The sequence below is a fragment of the Centruroides sculpturatus genome, unplaced genomic scaffold (assembly GCF_000671375.1).
Source record: "Centruroides sculpturatus isolate CEXI.00-Female unplaced genomic scaffold, Cexi_2.0 scaffold912, whole genome shotgun sequence".
Taxonomy (NCBI): domain Eukaryota; kingdom Metazoa; phylum Arthropoda; class Arachnida; order Scorpiones; family Buthidae; genus Centruroides; species Centruroides sculpturatus.
The window spans coordinates 87002-94704 of NW_019385214.1; the positions used below are offsets into that span (position 1 = coordinate 87002).

The 7703-nt window shown below is 28.6% G+C and overlaps 1 long non-coding RNA gene across 1 annotated transcript in view; it reads right to left on the reverse strand.

The window, feature by feature from the left end:
• The window catches only part of LOC111636259, a 19198-nt gene extending 12822 nt beyond the window's left edge, over positions 1-6376 (reverse strand). Inside the window, exons 1-2 of the long non-coding RNA XR_002758508.1 lie at positions 6267-6376; positions 551-617 (exon numbers count right to left, since the gene is read on the reverse strand). This is a non-coding gene — a long non-coding RNA (uncharacterized LOC111636259). The remainder of the gene's footprint in view (positions 1-550; positions 618-6266) is intronic.
• Positions 6377-7703: the final 1327 nt, after the last annotated feature.

Sequence of the window (7703 nt, forward strand, 5' to 3'; positions counted from 1 at the left end):
TGTAGCAGTCCAACCGACTCGTGGACTGTCCGGACGGTAGCACTGTCATTTAGACGCCTATGCACTGATCGAAAATAAACATACATGCATACACTGTAATTTACTATGTGGAGAACACTCATTTTATCTGTAAAGTTGATTGCAACGAATTGTGCAACAAATGAACTTGCCAAGACAGACTATAAAAAATTAATTTTCTATGTAATATTCTTAATTGCAAAGAAGCCAAATCTGGCAATGTTGCTCAGAACTGACTAAAGCGCCACTTGTAATCGTCCAATGCGCCAAGTTTGGCGCATGCGCCACGGTTTGGCCACCCCTGGAATAAACTATTTCAACTAACTAAATTTATTCAACTCTGCTTTATAATTGTATAGTTTCACATACAAAATTAAAATATTTATTAATAAGCAATGCATTGTTATTTAATTTATAGTTTCATAAAGTAATAAATTTCCATTTTAAAGAATTTATTAATCAATTCTGACATTTCAAGTTAGAAAAAGAATTATTATATTTCAAAGAAATTTATTTCTATTTCATTATTTACCTGGTCTGAGGTTCTGTACTATTTTGTTTATCATTTTGACTTGATTGGCAGGTAGATGAATAAGAACCTATAATAAATTATTAATTTTTAATTGATATTTTACAATAGCAAAATTTATTATTCTTTATTTAATTACTTAATCTTAAATAAATAATTTGAACTCAAAAAATGATTAAAGACTAAGGAATGTATACTAAATATACACCAAAACAATTCTACTTTTAAGAAAATAAAAATTTATTAAATAATGTTCATTTACTTTTACAAAGTCAACTTTTATGTTATATGCTGTGATTTTAATCATTTATATATTGGAGTTATCTAAAACACAATTTTTACTAAATAAAATGTCAGTATAGTAATGACGTATGAAGCATTTATTAAAGAACTAGCTGCAAGGACCCGCTTCGCTGGGTTTTTATTTGTGGGCAAAAAGTAACGATAGTGAAGATTAAGATAATTATATTATAGCCAATCTTACCCATTTTCACAGAATGCAAGAATTAGGTCCCCCGTTTCCAGACTAATTAGAGAATTGTTATGTCCAGTCAAACGAACTATTTTCAATTTGATCAATTTTCTGAAACGTTTACAATCGTTCTATAATCGAACCAATTCGAATTTGAAAATTTTTTAAATCGAAATAGAAAATCTTCCACTTTCAACCACTTTCAAGCCCATATCTTCCGCACACTTATAGCTATCGAGACGCAACCACCATAGTGCACGAATGGAGACTTGGGGCTACTACCACATACAAACACCATTCATGTGTGATGTGTAGTTTTGTCTGAAAAGTGAAATATAGGGACACACAAGTCCATTTATATATATATAGAGATTATTTATAAAACCTAACATAGTTATGATAAGATTTTTTAAGGCTGATTGCAACTTCTTTGGTAAGGCAGATGATCTCCAGGAAGTGGCATTAAAATTTTTTTTTTTTTTGCTATGGAAAAATCCTTTTTCAAAAATTCTCAAAAATGCAAATATACAGAATGAAACAATTTTTGCATTAGAATCAAATTTAATTCTTCTACAGACAATTCAAAATTGTGAAAATTACTAATTATATAGGATTCTAATGTAAAAAAGTGATTCTGTCTGCTTCTAGTTTTTTGAGTGTTTTCAGAAAAGGATTTTTCTATAGAAAAAGCATTAAATATTTATCACAATCTGCTAGAAAATGAATGCATAACCAAAGAAGTTACAATTGGCCTTAATAATATATTTTATTACTATTTATTTATTGATCAATGAATTAATGAATCAATCAAACAATCAAAACACAAAATTGTTTTTGGAAACCAAAAATTATTCATTTTGAAGTTTCTTGGTCTTCTAAAGTAAGCAGCTTTATTTTTCAATTTATGAATCTTAAGTAACCTTTACATGCTTAGATTTTGTTCAGGTTCATCTGTGCAGACCAAATTTGCACTGATGGTATGCACATCAGTCTGCATGGTTCACTTTTGCCTTCACACATTCCAACCTCAATCAAGCATCACACAGTGTAGAGTTAAAATTCTGCAAGTGTAATATGCTTTTTAAAAACTGTGATCATGACAACTCTTCCGTATGCACTCCAGATGTTATTAATGATTTTTACTGCAGTTTCCCAATCTGCATTTCATTCAACTTCTTGACATTTGAAAACTAATTTATCATAGGCTGCATTTTCTTATTTCAGTCACTGTATTCTTTGTTCTTGACCTTCCAAACAGCAGATAATATTCTATACAGTTTTATAAATGCACTCATATTCAAATGTAAATGTATTCTGAGAATCATACTAATTTCTAAACACATAACATACTAATATAAGGTAAAGACAAAATTGTGCTATTAGCCTGTGGCATAGTCTGTATCATCTTCAAATGTTCCAACATGCATGGATTTGTGTTTGCATAAATTCAAGCATCATCAGATTTTGCACAGGCCAAACACAGACCATACTACAAACCAATTTTTGGTCAACAGCACATTTACATACTGATAAACACTTGAAACAAGAAACATTTTATCAAAATAAATTGCTTATTTCTTAGAAGAATGTTAAAAATTATCTTAGTAATTTTGAACCAATCTTAATGAAATATAAAGTTATAAATCTTCTCCAAAACTTAATAAAAATTTCAGTGATTTGAGTGTAAAATGAATAATTCTATGCAAATATTCAAAGTTGTAAATCAGACAGGACTCAATGTGCAATTTGAGAGATGAAAGTCAGGTTGAGAGCACTTTGCAGGCTGTAGTAAGTAGAAAAACAGATAAAAACAATTCATCAGGAAAGTAACAAAAATATGAAGTAGATGAATATAAATTTTATAGGAATGGTTTAATATATTGTAATATAATGTAATGATAAAATGCATTTAATATATTGTAATAAGCTATTATTTTATATAGAAACTTGACAACCATGGGTAATGCAACGTGAAAAAAGAACTTACTTGGCTTATTGCAAGAAATATTAAATGCATTAAGACAGTTATTGTTAACTGTAAGATCCTGAGAAGCCTAAAGCTAAGTGTACTAAAATTATCATCACCACTGCTAGAGGACTTGTGGAATTGTTATTACCTCAACAGCGTGTGAAGGGACAGAAAGAAATTGACTCATCCTGTACGTATAGTCTCAAGAAGTATAATTTTTTGGCAATAACCAAACACCTTTTTCATTGCTGAGAAAGTTTATTTAAAACAAATGTACGTTTGTTTTAAATAAACTTTCTCGGCAACGAAAAAGGTGTTTGGTTATTGTCTAATCTTTTGCTGGGCACATTCTATTTAATATAATAATTTTTTGTTAAATTCATCCTGGCAAATTTTTTTATAATGATACTGTTAAATCTTTTCATTTGCCTGTAAAGCACAATTTACACTGGACGTGAAACATAACAAAGTGAAGAGAGCAAATGACAAAACATGAGCATATGTGATCTTGTGAACAGTTAAAAATTTTCATGTCAGCCAATGGGAGTACACAATAGCTAGGTGTGTTGGCAATAACAAGCCAAGGAAAATGTTTTCATCTCAAATAGAGTTCTCACAGCAGAAAAAAAAATTCATATTGAAAATATTACTCGTATATAATTTAATTTTGATAAACCTACACAATACAATAAGCAGAAAAAACATTAACGTGGTAACTGCAGTATATATCAAATTTTTTTAAACGTTCTCTATTTGTAAAAGTGAAAAACTACAAATCGTGACCCCACTTACCACTGCTTGCAGTGTAAACAAAATTCACTTTGCTTGCCTTGTTTGCTCTGTTCACTCTCTTCATTTTTGCACCCTTTGCATCCAGTGTAAATCACACTTAACAGCTTGCTGAGACAAATACTGAATGACAGCAACATTTTTAGGTATTGCAAAAAGAAATGTGCACCATTGACGAGGAAACACAAGGAAGCCAGATAGAAATTTGCTAAAGAATGTCATGATTCAAGTGACAAATGAACAAGATAATATTCAGTCTCACACAAAAAAACTTTAAACAAGGTTGAAAATGTTTGTTCCATCAATAAATTTATCTTTACTGGATTTCAGTTGTTATGGAGTTATTAATAATAAATACATCCAAGTGATTCTTGAATGTATTTCGTCTTAATAATTTCCATTTTTAAAGTGATTCTTGTAATTTGGTATATTTAAAAGTGTGATTTGAATTGAGACCATTTGACTTACAAATGTAAAAACAAAAGAATCCATATAAATACTAAATTCTAATAATTTTGTCTCCTTTGGCAATGGCAACTAAAAATGTTACTTTGGCATAATTTTCACAAAGTATTGAAGCTCAGAAACAAAAATTTTAGACCAGAACAATAAAATTGCATTCTGAAGTTCACATTGTATTAAACTGACATCCATCAGCATAAACTAGATGAACAAGTATTGCCCAAATGTTCTCCATAGGATTTAATCAGGACTGAGTGCAGGCCAGTTCAAGACATGTGAGACCAGCTTAAACTGGCAAGCCAGTTTATTGTTCTTTAGGAGCTATAAACAAGAGCATTGTTCTGTTGAAAATTGAGTCCACAGAATGGTTAACTAAAATCAAAGGCTATCCTGAAGTGTCTTAATGTCCTTTTTTGAGTTTTGTTCACCTGACAAAAGCAATTTCATTTTTTTTCTTCAGCTGAAAAGTATACCCAGATCATTATGGAATGACCACCACCTTGAAAATAATTTTGGTTCATTTTTCAGTCAAAGCCAGTAATAATGACAGCCTGAACCATCCAGATTAAAGGTCATCATTAGATTTTAAATATAAATTTGAATTCTAAAGAAGGACTTATTTGATTTTTGGTTCCATCTTTAAAACCTAAGGATGACTTTTAAACAAGGCTGAAAACATTTGTTCTGTCAATAAATTTTCTTTACTGGACTTAGTGTTTGAGTTATTAATACTAAATTACTACTAGTTAAGTATATTTAATTTTTTTATTACTGATTTTTGTTTTGTATTACAGTGTTATGTATTTTTATACAATTGAGAAATTCTGAAACAGTCTTTAATTTGTGTAAAAATAAATTATTTTAATATGATCTTATTCAATTTCCAGATATAAAAATTTATCATCTAAAATTTATGTAGTACTCCCATTCCATTTTTTTTTTCCTGTTCTTTCTTCATCCTAAGCAATTATTATGCCTCATTTAAATACTATCACCAGAGGAAATAACGGTCTCGGTTTGCCAGATGTGCATCCAAAGAGGGTCAACTAGGCCATCATTGTGGAGCACCAATTGGGGAAAGATGTTTGTGATATGTCAAAAGGATATAAGAACAGATCAACTGAGGGGATGACATCTTTCTTTTTTCTACTCGATGGACTTCGTTTCGTCTGGAGTGACCACCGAGCTCAAGCAGGAGATTGCAGAACAAAAAAGATGAGCACATTTACTGACAACAAAGAGGAAGATTCTTGTTGGAAGTAAGGTGACAAAATATATACCGATCTAATACATACTTCGCATTGTAAAGACTACTTTGGACTTTCCTTCCCATTAAAATTAAGTGAAAATTCATGTTGTGTATTCATCCATGAAAATATTGAAGTTAAGTTTGTATATTTAGTATTTTAATATTAATATTGTATGTATAGTAGTATTTTATTGTCAGGATTTTTATGTATATTTGTATGTATAGAAGAATGTATATTATTGAATTGTATGTATAGTAGAATTGTCATGTATAGAATTGTATGCATAGTAGTTTTTATTGTCAGGATTTTTATGTATATTTAGCATTCTAGTTTATTGACATTTGTTGGCGTTTTTATTGTAAATATAACAATTTAGCTTATTAACATTGTCAGGATTTAATAGATATATTTAGTCTTTTAGTTTATTTACATTGTCATGATTAACTGTTATTAAATATTTTAATATATAATTCCTAAAAACATTCACTCTCATACAAAGGAATTACATTTAATATGTCATTTAAATCAAAAACAAATTACAGTCTAAATTATATGCAAACAAACAAATCAATGCTAAATTATTCACAAGCTATTTTTAAGATTATAATTTTAATCAATCAAAATTATAGTCTTTAAAATAGCTCATGAATAAGCCAGTAGTTGATTTGATATTGTTCACATCTAAATCAATTTGTAGAAGTTACGGATATTTTAAAATAATAATTATATTATTGTACTACTTAAAAAATTGAATTTTTAAAATAATAAATAACTTACTGGATAATTAATAAATGAAGATCCTAACAGTGGTTGCATCACATTATGAACAAACTGAATCTGATATTGCAGCTGTTTTAATTTATGATTTAAATCATTGTCACTCTAAAAATGAAAAATAAAATAAAATCTAGTTATAAAGATAATATGACAACAATAAATATCAAATATAAAATTATAAACAAGAAAATATATTTGAAAATATTATTTTAAAAGCATTTATAAATTATATATATAATATATAATTAGTCAAAAGTATATCATGTTTAGAAGCCAAACTGTAATTTATTCTGAATAAATGTTTTTGGAATACTAAATTCCAGCTTCAGTTACAAACATATTCAAACTGACAAAATAGTACAATAAGCATTATATAAAAATCAAAATTGCATATCGTTGGAAGTCATTTGAATTCTTAAAAGTTTAAATATAGAATACAGTAGTTCCAAATAATATAAATAAAATAAAAAAGTAAATATAACAAAATGTAAACCTCACATCAAATGCATCAATTGTCTAATTTATTGTACTGAAAGACAAAGCCAAACAAATTCAAAAAGGTGATTACATTAAGAGTTATTTTACTTTTATGCTCCTGCAGATAAAATTGCACAAAAACAAATGTATTTCATTCAAAATGTTATCCAGAATAATAAAAGCTCAAATTTATGCCTATTAAAACTTTTTATAACTATTTTACTAATCGGTGTATTGAAAGTGTTTGATTGGCAGCCATTGCTTTATGGAGTGCCAACTGAACTGTACAATAAGTCCAAATATTTTTACTAAGATTCACATTAGGCTTTGTGGAAACCATTTAAACACTGGAATGTTTTTTTACCTCAAAAAAGCATTAACATGTGATAGTAAGGAGTATTGTCATCTTGAAAAAAGTTATCTGAATCTCCAAAGTGATTATCCAATGTTTAAAAGGGCATCCAAATACACTGCAGTATTAACACAATTCTTTTGATCCTATATATAAAATACAAGCCCATGTCCTTAAATGCTAAGGAAATTTGAAGAATCTGATGCTAAACAATCTGAATTGAATTTTTCACATGTTCTGTGCCAAACTATTATCATCATCTGCTCCCAAGTTTATTCTGGATTCATTACTAAAAATGATTTTTCTCCAGTTATAAATGGACCAATTTTTGTGTTGTTTGGCTCAACTTATGCATTTTTGTCAATGAATACGAATGAGTAGAGGTTGTTGAATTTGTTGAATGAGTAACTTTTTCATTTACTCTATTTCTCATTGTGCAATCACTTACATTAACTCCTTGCATTTTTCCATTCCATATTTATTTATTTTGAAGTAACTTTATGATTTTTATGACATTTTCACTAATTCTTTATCCTGCTTTGTTTTTTTGTGATTTTTTTTACTGTTCCTGTCAGTCTGTATTTCTTCCAAACACTTGATACTGTACT